Genomic DNA, 17403 nt, shown 5'->3' with positions numbered 1-17403 from the left:
CCTCAATGGTCTGATTCAGGAAAAAACAGTTTCATGTATTCATGTATCTCATCCAGCATCCTGCCTCACAGAGTGGCCAGCTAGTTCAAACAGGCCAGAGTTTTCCCATCTGGATCCCAAGTTCCCCCAGACCAGCTCCCACCGTCACTAGAGGAAGATCAGGACCCCTACCCTGAACGAGGTGGGACGGATTAAATTAGGATATTACTGCCATCTTTGTGATACTGTTTGATTGTGTAAATTGGGTAATGGGGATCTTATTATTTTTAGAATTTTATGTTGCGAACCGCCTCGAGACCTGTCCGGGAGCGGCGGTATACAAACTCAAAGATTAGATAGATAGATAGATAGATAGATAGATAGATAGATAGATAGATAGATAGATAGATAGATAGATAGATAGATAGATAGATAGATAGATAGATAGATAGATAGATAGATAGATAGATAGATAGATAGATAGATAGATAGATAGATTTAGGATGCTTAGGGTTGATCCTGCGTAGAGCAGGGGGTAGAACTAGATGGCCTGTATGGCCCCTTCCAACTCTATGATTCTATGATTTGATAGATAGATAGATAGATAGATAGATAGATAGATAGATAGATAGATAGATAGATAGATAGATAGATAGATAGATAGATAGATAGATAGATAGATAGATAGATAGATAGATTTAGGATGCTTAGGGTTGATCCTGCGTAGAGCAGGGGGTAGAACTAGATGGCCTGTATGGCCCCTTCCAACTCTATGATTCTATGATTTGATAGATAGATAGATAGATAGATAGATAGATAGATAGATAGATAGATAGATAGATAGATAGATAGATAGATAGATAGATAGATAGATAGATAGATAGATAGATGGCCTTCCCCTGACCTTGCCTCCTAGTTTTCAGAGGCCAACTGCCCCTGAATGCGTTGCCCACTGGTATTCTGAGCTTGACTGCCTCCGAATGTGGAGGTTCCCTTTAGTAGCCGCTGACAGACCTCTCCTAAATGGATCTGCCTCTGGAAGCAGCCTGTTACCAGCGATCCCATCGCTGCCCCACTGCTCACCCTCCGCGCCACCCAGGCTCTGTGGCTATTGATTTGGAGAGATCTGTCATGTCGAAATCCCCGAGGCTCACGCCTTCAAAGAAACCCTCTTAGGATCTCACCGCAAAGCTCAGCGGGCACACCCTCGGGGCCAAGTGCCTTGGGATCCCCTCGCTCCCAGCGCAATCCTGCAGGATCCCTACCTGGGGCTCCCTAGCAAGTGAGCAGGAGGGGAGGGGAGGGGGGGGAGAAGAAACACCCCAACAAACGCCCGGGACGGGCCTTGCAACCCAGGCAGGCGTGCGTGGGCGCATCTGCGTGCGAGGATGCCTGCATAAATACGCGCGGAGCTCCACGCCAGGTTTTCCACCTCTCTCCGGAACTCCCGGGCCGCATGCTGTGAGAACTCCGCCGGAGAGGGGCTCCTTCATCCGCAGCCTCACACAGGGCTCAGCTTACCCTCCTCCGGCTGCTAAAAATCCCACCTTAAAAGAAAGAGAGAGAAGCAAAAAAAAAAAGTCTTAAAAACTTTTCCAAAAAGAAACTCCCCCTCCGCCTTCTCGGAGCAGCTTGAAAGTAGCAGAGGGGAGAGAGGGAGGTGGGGGGGCTGGCGCAAGCGAGGCTCTTTCCATCCTATCCCCTCTCTGCAAAGTCCCAGCCAGCCAGCCAGCCAGTCGTCCGCCTTCAAAAGACAGCAGCGGCGCAGGCGGAGCGGCTGATTGGCTCCATGTGCCAAAGCTCAGGCGAGCATCGGGAAAGTTTTGAAAGAAAATCAAAACTTCCTGCTTCGAGGTGGTCCCCGGCTGCAGTCTGGAGCATAGAATATTTATAACGCATGCTGCCTGTGTGGGGCAAAGCGGCACCCCCAAATCGCCTCCGTTTTATTATTATTATATATTTTTTTACAATTATTTTTGTAAGCGTTCTTGTTCTCGTTTTGGGATCTCTCTCTTGTTTTTTTTTTTTTAAAGCAAGTGCGATCAAGATGTGGAAGATTTGGGGCATTTGGTGAAAAGACTGGGACCATCTCGGTGTGACTCCGCTGTTGCGTTGTTTTGTTTTCCAAAGTGAATTTTATTTTTTATTTATTTTTTATTTTTCACCCTGGATGTTGCTGTTTGGGGAAGAAAGTCTACAGCAGAGAAGGTGGCATTTCAGAACCAGATCTAGATCTTGGGGGGTGGCCGCCCTGCTGCAGAAAGCCAGGATTGACAGATCTCGAATGACTCTCCGACCTTTCCCTCCCAGCCTTTGAAAGGTATGCCTTATCTTTGACTGCTTGAAACTTAATTTGGGGAGGGGTGGGGGGAGAGAGTAAATCTCTCTCTGCAGTTCGCTCGGATTGTCAGGCGGGGTTTAGACCAACCGCAGAGTTGCCTTTCAAAGGGTTTTAAGGTTTATGACTAAGTCTCGGAAAAAACGGGAAAGGGGATTTTTATTTTTCTGACGGGGGTCAAGTTAGCCCGAGCGCTTTTTTCTGCTCCAGGGTACTTTTAGAAGGCACATCTGTAAAGAGAAACTGCTGAAGAAGTCCCATCTCCGAAAGCGTCCCATTTGTGTCGATGCCGTGCACAGATTACCCAACGGCGCGTTTTCCAGGTTGTGAGTGGAAATTCTTCTCATTCCCCACCACAGATAGAAAACAAGAAAAAAATGGGCAGATTTCTACCCCCAACCCCAACCCCCGCTTTCCCAGTCTTTTTTCTCTTTGGCCAAACAAGTCCAAGAAGATTCTCTAGTCTCTTCACCCAAACTTCTGGAACCAGTTCAGATCCAATTAATGCTAGGGCGGGAGCAGCCATAAACCCATAGCCAATTGTTGTGCTGTAATGACCGATTGTTAGGGAGCGGATATGTACTGGGACAGTGCCCGTTCTCCAGGTTGTATCCTCGTATTTGCTTTTCACACCTCAGTGGGTGCTCGATGCTTCAGGAGACTCCGGGGTCAGGATGTGTTTGCGTGGACAAGGGGTGGCAGGATTTGAAATCTCCCTCGACCATGCAGGCCAGGATCCGCAGGGTTTGGGTAGAGGCAAACGGATGCCACGGTTGTTTCATAGCAGGTCAAACGTCCCCGTGAATCGAGGGCAAATCGAGGCAGACCTGCAGACGTGAGAGCTTGGCAAAACCTTGGCATATCTATTCCATATTCGCCGAACTTGGGCTGTGTTCTGTGGTTCATATAGGCTTCCATAGCGAGACACAAGAGTTCGAGCCACCCTTGAATCTGTTTCTATGCATAATTCCCCTTCCCCCCCTGCCCAATTTTGACACCTCCTGTGTCTGTTAGTTCAGACACAACTCCTGATGGGTTTTGCAGGCATGCGTTCATTCTTGCCCTTTTGCTATCCTGCCCAAACAAAGTTCACGCAAACGCCGCGTTCCAGGCTGGGTGCCATTCACACGGCATGCCTAAGCGGGAGGGTGAAACTGGACTTCAGCCTTGCTTCACTCGCACGTGGGAACCCCGGGGGCTGTCATTTGGGGAGAGAGCTAGGGAATCCCCACTGCAAGGATCAGGGTGGTCCCCTGGTTCCCAGCACGCTTCAGGAGGACGCTGCAGTGGCTGAACTGGGTTGAATGCAGTGCAAACTGAGTAGTATAGAGGCGTCCTTCACGTCCCATCTGAAAACGCTCTCTACTGTTGGGAGGAAGCCCAGCTGACCCCCCCCCCCTCAGTTTAAGAAGCCAGAACCTTATTCTGTTCAGGTTAACAATGTGGAAGAATTCATCTCCCCCCCCCCCCCCCCCGAGGAATCCCCAAGCGTGACTCACCGGCCAACATTCAGTGACACAACAGAGAAAAGAAGGGAAACAAAGCCCTCCGTGACAGGCTTGGAAAAATAATTAAGAATCCATTTCCCTTGTCTGCTGCAGTAGGCAGATGGAGTGACCTGTGTGGACTTGTTGAACCGCTAAAGGGGGGGGGGATCGGGTTGCCGGGGATGCCTGTTGACTCCACGGCTCGGATTAGGCTGAGATCACTTTGCTGTGGGTGAAGGATCGACTGGGGTGGGGGGGGGGAGTGTTAAAGGGATGGGAGGCAGGGCTCCAAGCATCCCAAAACCTTGCCGGTTGGGAAAAAACCCACTCCCGTCCATTCGGGGTTTTGTAACAGAAGTCGCTGGCTCGGAGCTTGGGACACACAAGGAGAAAAGGCTGAGATCAGAGCGGGTTTTGCTGCTTGCAAATTGTTTGGGGAAGGCTGTGGGCGAACATCTGGCCGAGGAAGGCGGAGGAAGACGGCTAAGCTGCGGCCGTTTCGGGCTCCCAGAGACAGAGGCTGCTGAAAAGGCAGATCTGTGCTTCAAAGGGCGCAGGCTTGGCCAATTGGCCGTCCACAGGCCAGATTTTCTGCCCTCACCTTGTGGTCCTAGCCAATTTGAATCGAAGTGGTGATTGTTTTGCTTCGAAGCAATGGGACGCTGTGCGTTTGGCCTAAGCCAGGGGTAGTCAAACTGCGGCCCTCCAGATATCCATGGACTACAATTCCTAGGAGCCCCTGCCAGCATTTGCTGGCAGGGGCTCCTGGGAATTGTAGTCCATGGACATCTGGAGGGCCGCAGTTTGACTACCCCTGACCTAAGCCCTTGAGTACCTACACCGTGCGTCTTCTGAGAGGGCCATGTTTCCAGTGCCGGTCGGCCTTTGGAAGCCTTCTTTCACCAAGCAGCCCTACGATTGTCTGAGAACCACACTTCTCATACTCCCGAAGCCCTTATGCCTGGCTGATACCAGCTTCATCCCAGAACTTGACTCCCCGAGCGTTGCGAACTTTGCCGTCCTCCAGACAGCAGTCTGAAGTGGCCCTTGTGGTGTAGTGGCCCATCCAGGCGTAGCAAAGGGTTTGCATTGTCGGGCAATTAAATAGGGAGAGGCGGTTATTGGCAAGAGGTTATTTCAGTCTAGTTTTGCCCAGGATTGCCCAAAGGCTCCCGGAATCGTTTCTGTCGGAGAAAACAAGAACAGACTGGCCACCGGGCCTAGGAAAGGACGGTGCCCCCCTGATCTTTCACAGCAGGCCAGGTTACCGGCAGAACTCTCAGAAGGAGCCCTTACTTTTTGGCAGGTCTGCAATGGAGAAGTGCAGAGGAGAGGACACGCAGTAATGGGTTTAAACTACAAGTACGACGATATAGGCTAGATATCAGGAAAACAATTTTCACAGTCAGAGTGGTTCAGCAGCGGAATAGGCTGCCTAAGGAGGTGGTGAGCTCCCCCTCACTGGCAGTCTTCAAGCAAAGGTTGGATACACACTTTTCTTGGATGCTTTAGGATGCTCTGGACTGATCCTGCGTTGAGCAGGGGGTTGGACTAGATGGCCTGTATGACCCCTTCCAACTCTATGGTTCTAGGATTCTAGGATTCTATCATTCTAAGTGGGTCCAAATTGGTGAGATGGTGAGATCTTCCATCTCTCCACTTGACATAATGGCCTTCAATTTTCTACCAACCTACATTGGCTTTGCTATTTCCCCCCTAGGTTCCGGGCCTCTGTGTTGGCCGCAGCAATCACAGAGTTCTGCGGCTTGCCAGGCCTGATCACTACAGCCCATTGCTGTGGATATACTTATCTTGCCACTGTTGAAAGAAAGCCCAAGAACCGTCGATTCCTCCAAGTGTCCAAGCAAAAGAAAAAGGAAATCTTGCGGCTGATTAATAAACATGTTTTCACAATCCAATAAATTGTTCCCTTGTGTTATTTACTGAAACCAATATTAAGGCTTAGGAGTCATGCAGCAATCAGAAGTACTGTATTTGCTGGCGTATAAGACGACTGGGCGTATAAGACGACCCCCCAACATTTCCACTCAAAATATAGAGTTTGTTACATTACAGTACTATGGGCCACTATGGGCAGCTATGTCTATCCCAACAGAAGTGCACCTGGCGTATAGGACGACCCCCCCACTTGGAGGCATGTTTTTCAGGGGGTAAAAGTAGTCTTATACGCCAGCAAATACTGTAATCAAAATGGAGTCCGAGGCAAGTGCCCGCTTTCAACAAATTTTTCCTCGGAGATTATTTCCTTGATAAGGTGATGGCTTTTACAACTAAATATTTGTCCATTTATCATTGTGTCTCACAGCTCATATCATTCCGGGGTACATTTGGTGTATACCCAAATACCAAGAGAACTAATAGCTATTTTTCTCTTAGTGTTTGGGTACACACCGAATGTACCCCGGAATGATATGAGCTGTGAGCCAAAGTGAGACTCTTAGACAGACCTGAATTTAGTTGTAAAAGCCATCGCCTTATCAATTTATTTATTTATTTGGATTTTTTATACCGCCCTTCCCGATGGCTCTGGGCGGTTTACGTGGAACGTTGCACAAAATGACATAGAACGTTACGACAGTCTATAACGTTGCACAAATTTCATAGAACATCCCAACAAAATATCAGGTAACAATCACAACACAACATGAATAACAACTCTGATATACCCCTTGGGCGATCAAATTATTTAGTCATGGGCGTTTGGGGGGGGGACGGGGACCTGCAGATGTTCTGAGTAGGTCAGCCTCAAGCGAATGCCTGGTGGAAGAGCTCCCTTTTGCAGGCCCTGTGGAATTGTGGAAGTTCAGGCAGGGCTCTGATCTCAGGGAGCTTGTTCCACCAGGTGGGGCCAGGACAGAGAAGGCTCTGGTCCTTCTTGAGATCCATGCTTCTCTGGGGCCAAGGATCTGCAGCCAGTTGGAGGTAGCAGAGCGTAATGCTCTTTTGGGGGTATAGGCAGGGAGGCGGTTTCTATTTATTTTTTATTTATTTATATTTATATACCGCCCTCCTCGGGGGCTCATGGCGGTTTACATAATAACACAAGAACAATACATGGAACAGTCTTATAAAACATTTGGGTAACCGTGCAATAATAACTGATAATTGTAAACATATAACATTATAATTGCATAACCAATAAACAATACAACATTGCAACATACAAAGATGTCCAGAGTGTATAGGTGGTGTTCTGAGGGGGGCGGGGAAATTCTCAAATACACGGGGCCCAAACCGCGTAATCACTGCGGAAGCATTCCTGTTGAAACTGGGCACTTGCCTTGGACCCCGTTTTGATGACTTCTGATTACTTCACGATTCTTCAGCCTTTATATTGGTTTCAGTAAATAACACAAGGGAACAATTCATTAGATTGTGAAAACGTATTTATTAATCAGCCGCAAGATTTCCTTTTTCTTTTGCTTGGACGCTGGTGAAACGGTGGCTGGATTCCTGACATTCTGTGTCATGATAGGGTTCCTAATATTTTAAATCTATGACCTCTGGCTATTTATCCCTCTAGCCCAGGACTGGAAAACTATTTCGTATGTGTCGATGCCAGTCTCCGTATGGGTAGTCATTGGGAAGGTAGTATTAGGTTCGAAGACAGAGGCTAGGCCAGGGGTAGTCAAACTGCGGCTCTCCAGATGTCCATGGACTACAATTCCCAGGAGCCCCTGCCAGCGAATGCTGGCAGGGGCTCCTGGGAATTGTAGTCCATGGACATCTGGAGGGCCGCAGTTTGACTACCCCTGGGCTAGGCAAAGTTCTCAAACTTCTAAATTCCGGGGGCACCCAAGGGTGGTGTTCTTCCTCTTTCTTTTCCTGCTTGTTGTTCTCCCTGCCCAGTCTAATTTTTGATCGCAAGATCTCGGAGTGGTGATTTTGTCTTCCTTACTCTGTAAATCACTATATATGAAGACGGCTACCCTGTTTTGGCCGTCAAGCCAGCTGATTCATGGCAGCTCCTTGGGGTTTTCAAGACAAGAGGCATTTGGAGATGGTTCACTGTTGCCTACCTCCATGTTGCAAGCCTGATACTCCTCCGTGGTCTCCCATCCAAATACTGACCAGGGTTGACCTTGCTGAGCTTCCAAGAGCTGATGAGATTGGACTAATCTGAGCTGTCCAGGTCAGACCGATGGTACCCTATCAGTGTGGAAATATTCGTTTCCCTGGCTGGGAAAGGCTTTGGCGCTACCTGTTCACTTAATCTCTCCTACCTCTCTTCCTCCTTACGTAACAGGATTATCACTGGAGTCGCATCTCCCTAGCATTTTATCTGCATGAGACTTCTTAGCTCCTTGCCCCTTATTACTCTCCCCACTGCGGCACTCTTAGCCATTAGGCGTCTAAAGAGAGGCCTTTGCTTACCTTCGTAGCATGTATTGGGAAGGGGGTGGCCTTGTGTCAGGAACCCACACCCTGAGATCCCATCTTGGGGGGTTGGCACACCCAACCAACACTCCCTGGGCACCAGATGGCGACGGGACACTTTGGGCGTTATCTTGGGAACGGCCGCCTTCAGCCGGCTGCTGTGCCACGCAGGCAAGCGTCCTTTGGGGTGAGGCTGAAATTTTCACAGGCCCCGGGCAGCTTCCCAGAACCAGGAATGCATCGATGATCCCATGGGACGGAGAAAACGATGGGATCGCTCCGCCTAGGGAACCTTGCGACCCAGCCCCGGAATTGACTCCTAGGTGCCCTTGCTCCTCGGAGCCAACTTCCTGGGTGAGATGTCGTGCCATCTGCTGCAGGGTTAAACCGAGAAAGAATTTGATCCCAAGAGATTTCCTTGATTAGATAAGCAAGTCAGGTGTCTTCAAATTTGATGAGAAGCATCTGTGTGATTGTGTGTGTGTGTACATACCAAAGATTTTTTTTTTAAGTGGAGCATATGCTCAAGATTTCAGTCTTCTAGGACAGCCTTTCTCAACTTTTCTACCATTGAGAAACCCCTGAAACATTCTTCAAGCTTAGAGAAATCCCCAAAGTGGTGTGATTGTTCAGAATATGGTTGGGAAGCCCACCCATGGCCATATCACCCAATACAGGGGTAGTCAACGTATGGTCCTCAGGGCTCATGGGAATTGTAGTTCATGGACATCTGGAGGACCACAGGTTGACTACCCCTGAGGATTTTTCACAAATTTAAAAAATATATACAAAATTCCCCCCCAGTCAGGAAACCCTTCCAGGGCTATCAAGAAAGCCCAGGGTTTCACGAAACACTGGTTGAGAAAGCCTATTCTAGACCTTTTGCTTTTAAAACCTCATTCCTGAACCAGTAGCCGGTTGTTGAGTTAAACAAGGTGGCTCTGTGACCTTTCTTCTCTTTGCTTTCCTTCCACCCCTTGTAGCACTCTCTGTTTCCATCTCTCTCTCCTTTTTTTTTTTTTTGCATGTCGTTTTCGACATCAGTCCCATTCTGAACACTGCCTGTACTTTCCAGGTCTAGTAGTCGTAATGAGCACCTGTATGGCTCTCTTTGTGTTTGTTCCAAGTATGTGATTCTAAGCAACCTGTCTGTAAGGTAGACCTGTATTATTTCCATATGCCAGATGGGGGAGGAGGGTGTTTGGGGGAGAGAGCAGCCTGCCTGAAGCCACTCGACTGAATTTGTGGCAGAGGTTACATTTGAACTGGGGACTTCTATTTATTCCTTTAGTTGCCCTGCTAAGCAAGCTTCCGTGGCATGTTACTACAGAACAGGAAAGAAGGCCTTTAAATTAGCTCAGAGCGTAACATTAGATATTTCTGAGTTTAAAAAAAAAATGATGCTAACGTGCCAAGGATAGTCACGGGCTGGACGAATGATGTGCACTAAACACATTTTCATATATGAAGAAGTGTGCATGCGCATGAAAGCTTACACCTTGAATCAAACTTGGTCGGTCTTAAAGGTGTCTCTGGACTCCAACTTTGTTCTGATGCTTCAGAGCAACAGACCCACCTGAAAACATTTTAATACACTAACTCTCATGCTTTGGGATTGTTACGTAAGAACTGAAAGCATCCCATTGTCTGACACTTTTGCTCAGCCCTTCTTCGACCTTCAGCTCAAACTTCCAATCCTATCTTTTCCATCCTAAAACAAAGGAGGTTAAAATGCAGGAGGTTAAAATGCAGTTAGGACATAGTCTGATGTGCAGAAAAACTCTTAAGGCAGATCCAGATTTGTTTCAGATTTTATTGGGATTCTCTGCTGCCATATCTGCTGGAAGGATGGAAGGAAACCTTTCTCTGCAAGAAGTTTTGACATCTTCCTGGTTAGGATGGATATTTATTGAGTAACCTGTACATTGATGCCTGTGTTGCTTGTGTGAAGCAGGGTGAAGGGATGTAGCTCTATTTTGGTGTAAATTATTACAGGGAAGCCAACTATATATTTTTGCTGTCGTGGTATAGGACAGGGGTGGCCAAACTTTGGCTCTTCAGATGTCCATGGATTACCATTGCCATGAGCCCCTGCCAGCACCATGGTAATTGTTGTCCATGGACATCTGGAGAGCCACAATTTGGCCACCCCTGGTGCAGGAGGAGGGCTTCATCTGGACTTCCCATCACAGTCACCCGAGTTTCAACTTTCCTCCATTATTCATGCATAGTCATGTTAATCACATGGAGTAATTCTCTTGAGCAGGGGTAGTCAAACTGCGGCCCTCCAGATGTCCATAGACTACAATTCCCAGGAGCCCCTGCAAGCAAATGCTGGCAGGGGCTCCTGGGAATTGTAGTCCATGGACATCTGGAGGGCCGCAGTTTGACTACCCCTGCTCTTGAGACTATATCTCTTGAGAGTTTGCGGGTTATGGTAGAAATAGCTTGTTGGAATGTTTTGCTATGAACGAGCACCTGGATTGCAGGACATAGGTCAGATTTACGCTTATTTTGTGGTCTTTAGTGGGTTAAAATATGAATTCTCTAAATATATAAAGCTGGATTTTGAAATGATAGCTGTAAAATATCTTTGTGTGATTTGGCAAACTGTAAGATTCTACATGTCTGTGTTATTCCCCGAGACCATTACGTTTAATGGTTGGGTTCTTCCTGAATTCGGTTTAACCTTCATCATTGTTCACTTGAGATTACTTGGTTCCGTGTTACCTCTGTGTTATCATCTCTTTATTACATTTTTATTGGGGAGACCATCAAGAGCAATCCTTTCAACCTGCAACGAAATCTTAAAGAATGCAAAATAACAACAACAATATCATTTTGTGTGTATCATTCCAGGTATTTTTGTGGTGATTTTTGGTTTAGAACACATAAACATGACCTAAATGTTCTGCCTCATGAAAAGCTCCTCCTTGTGTAATAGCTTTCTGTTTTAATGTTAACATTTCAATGATGACCTGTTGTGAATCTCCTTGAGACTCTTAAAAACGTGGGTAGAGAGATCTTTAAAAGAAATAATAAAGACATTTAGAGGACCGAACTCTGTTTAGCCTTTAAAAAATTCCCTTGAATAGGCTGACAAGACACAATGCAGAAAGTACACAGGTCAATTCAACAAACGTTTGCAGGAAAGCAAAATCAGATGTTTTGATTTGGCTGGTGATTCAGCATTCCAGGCCCAGGCTAAAATGGCTGGCAGATCTCATACGTAGGCAGAAAGCAGATCCACCCAGGTCTACAGGATGCTTTGAAAATCTTTATGCGAGGAGGAATCCCAGAGTCACAAAAACACTCACAAAAATAAGAGGGTTGCTTCCCTTTAGCCTTAGGTGGGTAGCTGTGTTGGTCTGAAGTAGCAGGACAAAATGTGAGTCCAAAGGCACTTTAGCCTTGGCAATCAGTATAACAACAGGATCTCAACACATAGGGCTAGAAAATCAGAGTCCAGTAGCACCTTTAATACCAACAAAGATTGATTCAGGGTGTGAGCTTTCGAGTGCAAGCACTCTTTGTGCTTGCACTCGAAAGCTCACGCCCCGAATCAATCTTTGTTGGTCTTAAAGGTGCTACTGGACTCTGATTTTATTGTGCTACTTCAGACCAACTCGGCTACTCATCTGAATCGACACGTAGGGCTGTAATACATATAATAAGTGGATTCAGGAACAGGGAGTCACAGCCGGTTGGCTTGAAAAGAAAGCCCATTTAGCCACGTGGGGAAGGGTGGTTGTGTCTGATCTAAACCATGTGCCTATTACGAACCTGCCACAGTCAGCTTGCCATTTAGAAAGGCCATGGTATTCCTGTCCACTTCTGTGTGGTACTTTCTGTCAACTTCCATGTGGCAGATGTATCATATCGGGCCCTGGCAACCTTGAAGACATCCCAGTCAAAATGCTGTCCCTGTGCTTGCTAAAGAGAAGGGGAGGTCAGTAACACTGAACATTGAATATTTAATTTTTCATTGTTTAACTGTTAACATTTCGACCGTAACCCGCAGATCGGTCAGATCGGGAGGCGGGTTCCGGAGGGCCCAATAGATGTTGCCGGTTTCACTGGCGGAAGAACTCCATTTTGCAGGCCCTGCAGAACTGTGCTAGATCCGTCAGAATATGAGGAAATAGCACAGCCAGTGAATTCGAATGGCCGGCTCAGCTCGATTTTATGACTTCAGATTTCAGGATGAGTCAAAGAGCTGTCCTGAAGTGCATACTTTGAACGTATGCGCAAAGGAGAAATGACTGAGGGGTGCTTTAGAAACACCAAAGAGGGTTTACAGAACACAGAATAGGGATGGCAACCTTGTCTATTACGGATTCGGATTCTGTCCCTAGATGAACGAAGGAAGTATAGCTTGAACAGTCAAGGACACAACCTGTGAATTTCAACAATATATGGTCGTCGCATTCCTGCTCTTTTCTTGCTTTAGTCCTGTTGTCAGAAGAGTTCTTGCTTACATATCTCTTTAAGATTTTGACATCTGAGGGGCTGGGAAGGGACAGCAGTAGAAAAGGCTCCCTAACCAAATGTTCCTTGAGAAAGCCTTCAGCTAGCTCCTCCAAAGGAGCCCTTCATGTTATTCCTGTATGGCATAGCCCCCTCTGTCTCTCCAAGAAGAGAAACCAGTCTTTCTGATTCCCACGTTCAATCCTGGGATACACAGCAAAAGCTCTTATATTTCCCTCAATTCTGGAGTTTGTGCAGGTCCCCATCTCTCTGGGACAGAGACCCGCTTTGCTTGCCCTGCCTTGCCCAGCCAGTTCTGTGCTCAAGGTCTGTTTGTTTATTTGCGTATTTGCCTGTCCTGTTCCTTGCCAGTTGGCTCAGGACAGGCATTGGATGTATGAGGGTGACTGCAGCTGGGAAGCAGAAAAAAACGGAGAGAAGCCGGCGCAAATCAGTTAACGGTACCTTGCACAACTTGTGTGCAATGGAAGCCAAGCTTCAAGCATGCACATTTCTTCTTCTTCTTTATTTTAAGTAGGTGCATAGTCTCCAGGGGCATTCTCAAGACCAGGGGTAGTCAACCTGTGGTCTTCCAGATGTTCATGGACTACAATTCCCATGAGCCCCTGCCAGCATTGTAGGGAATTGTAGTCCATGGACATCTGGAGGACCACAGGTTGACTACCCCTGCTCAAGACCATGTAATTCAATCAAACTACTGTGTTCTCACAACGACTAACTGCAACCAAGGGATAACTGTTCAAGCCTTTTATATATGTGTTTTTTTAGAAGCCGTTCTCACTTGTGCTCCTTTTGAATTAAACTCAGTGTTTGAAAAACACATTGAATGGGTAATGAATGGTTCACTAGCAGAAGGAGGGCAAAGCCATGGCTGTTTTTTTCTTTCAAATAACATTTTAAAAAGTGGCCTGGTTATCCTTGCTTGTGGTTTAAAGAGAAATCTGAATGAGAGCAAGGGATAGTCTTTCACAGCTGGAAACGTGTGGAACCTGTCTGTCTGTCGGTCCATCTAATCTGCCCGTCTGACTATCTGTTTCTCTGCCATTTTCACACAGAAGGTTTAAAGCAGGTCTTGTGACATGAAAATGAAGCTTAAATGTTGGCAAGAATGCTCATTTGTGTTACAAATGCCCACCCTTGGATTTCTTTTTCTGCATTAACAGCAATCAGATTCCTAGACAAATACTGGATGACAGATATTTTAAATTTCCAAATAACAGTTAGAAGCATATCCTAAGCCAGTGCTTTTCAAACTGTGCTCCAAAGAGTCCTGTTTTTTTCCTGGAAGTTTATCAGGGGTTCCCCATTGGGAAAAAAGCCATAGAGGCCTGCAGACTCAACTGAAAATTAGCTTGCCTGCTGCCATTGGTCTTCCCCTGTGCTAATGCTACCATAGGAAAGCTTAGGGCATGTTAGTGTTGTGGTTAGGAGTATGGACTTCTAATCTGGCAAGCCGGGTTCGATTCTGCACTCCCCCACATGCAGCCAGCTGGGTGACCTTGGGCTCGCCATGGCACTGATAAAGCTGTTCTGACCAGGCAGTAATATCAGGGATTTCTCAGGGCCATTCCGCACTCGTCCAAAATAGCACAATCGTTACAAATTGAAATCGCTACAGTTTTGCCATTATGCACAACGTCGTTGACAATCTGCAACACTCCTGAAACCGATCCGCAAAAAGCGCTTCGTTGTAGCGCTTTCAGGGAAATCCCAAAAAGTGGATTCACCCTCTGGAAAGCGCTACAATCAGCAATACTAGCGAAAAAGTTCTGTGCGTTACCATTGTTGTGGGTTCTGCAAAGTCCCTCCCCCTAGCTCTCTCCTCTGATCTTCCGGCGAAGCGATCGCCATTTTTTTTTTCTCCGAGCGAGCGGAGATCAACGCACCGGCGAGCCTTCGTTTACCCAGCGAGGCTTCCCTGGCTGCAGAGCTGTTTTAAGTCACTAAACACGAAACAACACACAGCCCAGTTTGCTGGTTTATTTTCCCTTTATTTTTTACTGTATTTTCATCCGAAAATCGCGCCCGTGCCGGGAGGGGGTTATTTTTTTTTTCACTCGGGGGGAGCATGGCAATGATGAAATGGCAGCTCAAACACATCTGCTACCTAGATGGGTCTCTCCGTTGCAACAAATCAACGCAGATTCGTTGCAACGTGTGTTTTTTTTTAATCTTCCTTAAAGGGAATGGGGCTTTTTGGTATCATGATAACGGCCGCCCATTGGCTGCTTGACGGCCAGTTGACCACCTCTTGGGTGAAGGCTCATAGCTACCCAGTGATTTCTGTATTGCTGGTTAAAAGTGTCCTTCGAAAGTGGCCTATTCCATGTCATCCCCTGTAAAGTCTTGCAGTTCTGGGATGCTTCCTGGAGTCACTCCCACATTGGTGTACCTAGAAAAGCATGTTGTATGAACACATCAGCCCTGGCACTTGCCTCTGGATGCTGCTGTTGGGAGCTGGATTGCTACTGTGCACATTGATTCCAAGTTTGCTTTCTTTTTATGTATTGAAGGCATTTTCAGAAGCATTCTCCATATACCGCTAAAAACATTTTTTTACACAAAATAAAACCCGCAGTCACACATAGTACCTGCCTTACAGAAGAAGTAACAAAACCAGCAGATTAAAACCATTTTAAACTTTTAATAAAATACAATAAATTGCCGACAGCATTCAAAAAAACACCTTGTTAAACAGCCACATTGTTTTCGTTATTGACAGAAGGCTGGTAATAAAGACCTACATTGGGCAATTTGTTCCAGAATGTAGAAGGCACTATAAAGAAGGACCTGGCCTTGCACCCTGACCAACTTCACCTGCACAAAGCAAATGCTCCCCTGGAGGGCTCAGGGCCATACATGGAGCTACAGGGAGGGGCTGTGAGTTTTACCTGGAATGTAGTGCATTTGCTTGCAATGTAGAAGGTCCCAGGTTCAACGCCTGGCATCTCCAGATAAAATGGCTCTGGCAATAGGAGACGTGAAAGACCTCTCCCTGAGATTCTGGAGAGACCCTGATAATCTGAGTAGACATCATGACTTTGATGGACCAAGGGTCTGATTCAGTATAAAGCAGCTTTGTGCATTCCTGATTTTACTTCCATGACAGACGGTTCTTTCAGTTCATTTTCATGTGTGTGCAGTTTTGACATTCTTGAACTTGAAAGCCAGTGTCTAGAAGCCAAAAATGGATTGGATCCAGTCAGACATGGGTTGGATCCCCATCTGACATAGCATTTGTCCATTCAGGTCCCATGATCTCCAGCACAGCCTTCTTGGGTGGTGAAAATGGGACCCCTCTTTCCTTTAATCTGATTTGTAATAAATTATGATTTTGAAATGTATATCTATCACTTTAGTCCAAAGATGTTCCTGGCCCTATTCAATAGAAAGTTTTCATTTTTGACTGATTTATGAGATTATGTACGACTTCATCCAGGTATTCTGATTCAAGCTCTACTATTCTTTGTTTTGGATTTTGAATTCAATCTCAATCCTGCTGCTTGATAATATAATTTTGTATTTGGAACTGCTAGCCCACTTCTTTCTCCTCATCTTGAAGCATTTTGAAACTTATTCTTGGTTTCCTGCCATTCCAAATAAATTTCTTTATCTGTCTTTGCCAGGCTGTCAAAGTTTTTTTCTTCTCTATATATATGGGTAGCATTTGAAATAGGAAATGTCATTTTTACAATACATTAATTTTGATGGCTGCGATTCTTCCCAGCCAGGGAATTTTTAATTTTTTCCATCTGGCTAAATCTGTTTGTATCAGTTTCCACATCTTCTGATAATGATTTTTGAAAAGATTAGTCTTGTCCAGCCACTTTTATTCCCAAATATCTAAGAAGATCAGTAGCTACTGTACATTCTGTACTTTTTGTAATATCTTCTTGTAGCATTTTAAAAAATGTCATTTTTTCCTACTAACAATTTTATATTCTGAAAAGGATCCCAATTATTTAATATAATCCATGACATACGGTAATGATTGTTGTGGAACCAAAACTGTTAAAACCACATTGTCTGTATAGCTTTTCATTTTGAGTTCTATATCATCCATTTTTATGCCTTTAATCCTCGTATCTTGTGTTATTGCTGGAATCTCTGTTGCTAAGACAAAGAGTAAAGGTGACAGGAAACAGCGCCAATGTGTTCCTTTTTCAATCGATACTGCTTCTGTTAATTTTCTGCTTATTCACATCTTTGCTTGCCGCTTTGGGTGTTTGAATCATAGAATCACAGAACAATAGTTGGAAGGGACCTCCCGGGTCATCTAGTCCAACCCCCTGCACCATGCAGGACACTCACAACCCTATCACTCATCCACTGTCACCTGCCACCCCCTTGAGCCTTCACAGAATCAGCCTCTCCGTCAGATGGCTATCTAGCCTCTATTTAAAAATTTCCAAAGATGGAGAACCCATCACCTCCCGAGGAAGACTGTATGACTCTCATATGACTGTCATCCATTCCCAGAATTCCAAGTAACTGCCCATATTCCGAAATAAACTCAATAAAGAGTTATGTTATCAAATGCTTTTTCTGCATTTAAGAATAGAAATGCTTCTTTTTTTCCTTATTCACAAATTCAATTGCAGCTATTATTAATAGAATATTATCTTTCTTATATCTCTTTGGTACGAAACCTGTTTGGTCAGTATGCATTAAATCTGGTATGCATTTTCTTAATCTTTTCATTATTGTAGCGAA

General features: G+C 45.8%; 1 protein-coding gene across 2 annotated transcripts in view; it reads left to right on the top strand.

The window, feature by feature from the left end:
- The first annotated feature begins 1638 nt into the window (after positions 1-1638).
- Positions 1639-17403, top strand: part of GLI1 (GLI family zinc finger 1) — a 153790-nt gene continuing 138025 nt past the window's right edge. The window contains exon 1 of one of the 2 annotated variants that reach the window (XM_077329195.1): positions 1639-2299. The gene's annotated coding sequence lies outside the window, so the exon portion shown is untranslated. The remainder of the gene's footprint in view (positions 2300-17403) is intronic. The other variant, XM_077329196.1, reaches the window with a different exon arrangement.

Source organism: Paroedura picta, chromosome 3 (assembly GCF_049243985.1).
Source record: "Paroedura picta isolate Pp20150507F chromosome 3, Ppicta_v3.0, whole genome shotgun sequence".
Lineage (NCBI taxonomy): Eukaryota > Metazoa > Chordata > Lepidosauria > Squamata > Gekkonidae > Paroedura > Paroedura picta.
Note: the sequence above shows the minus strand (reverse complement) of the source record. Positions and strands in the feature narration are given on the sequence as shown.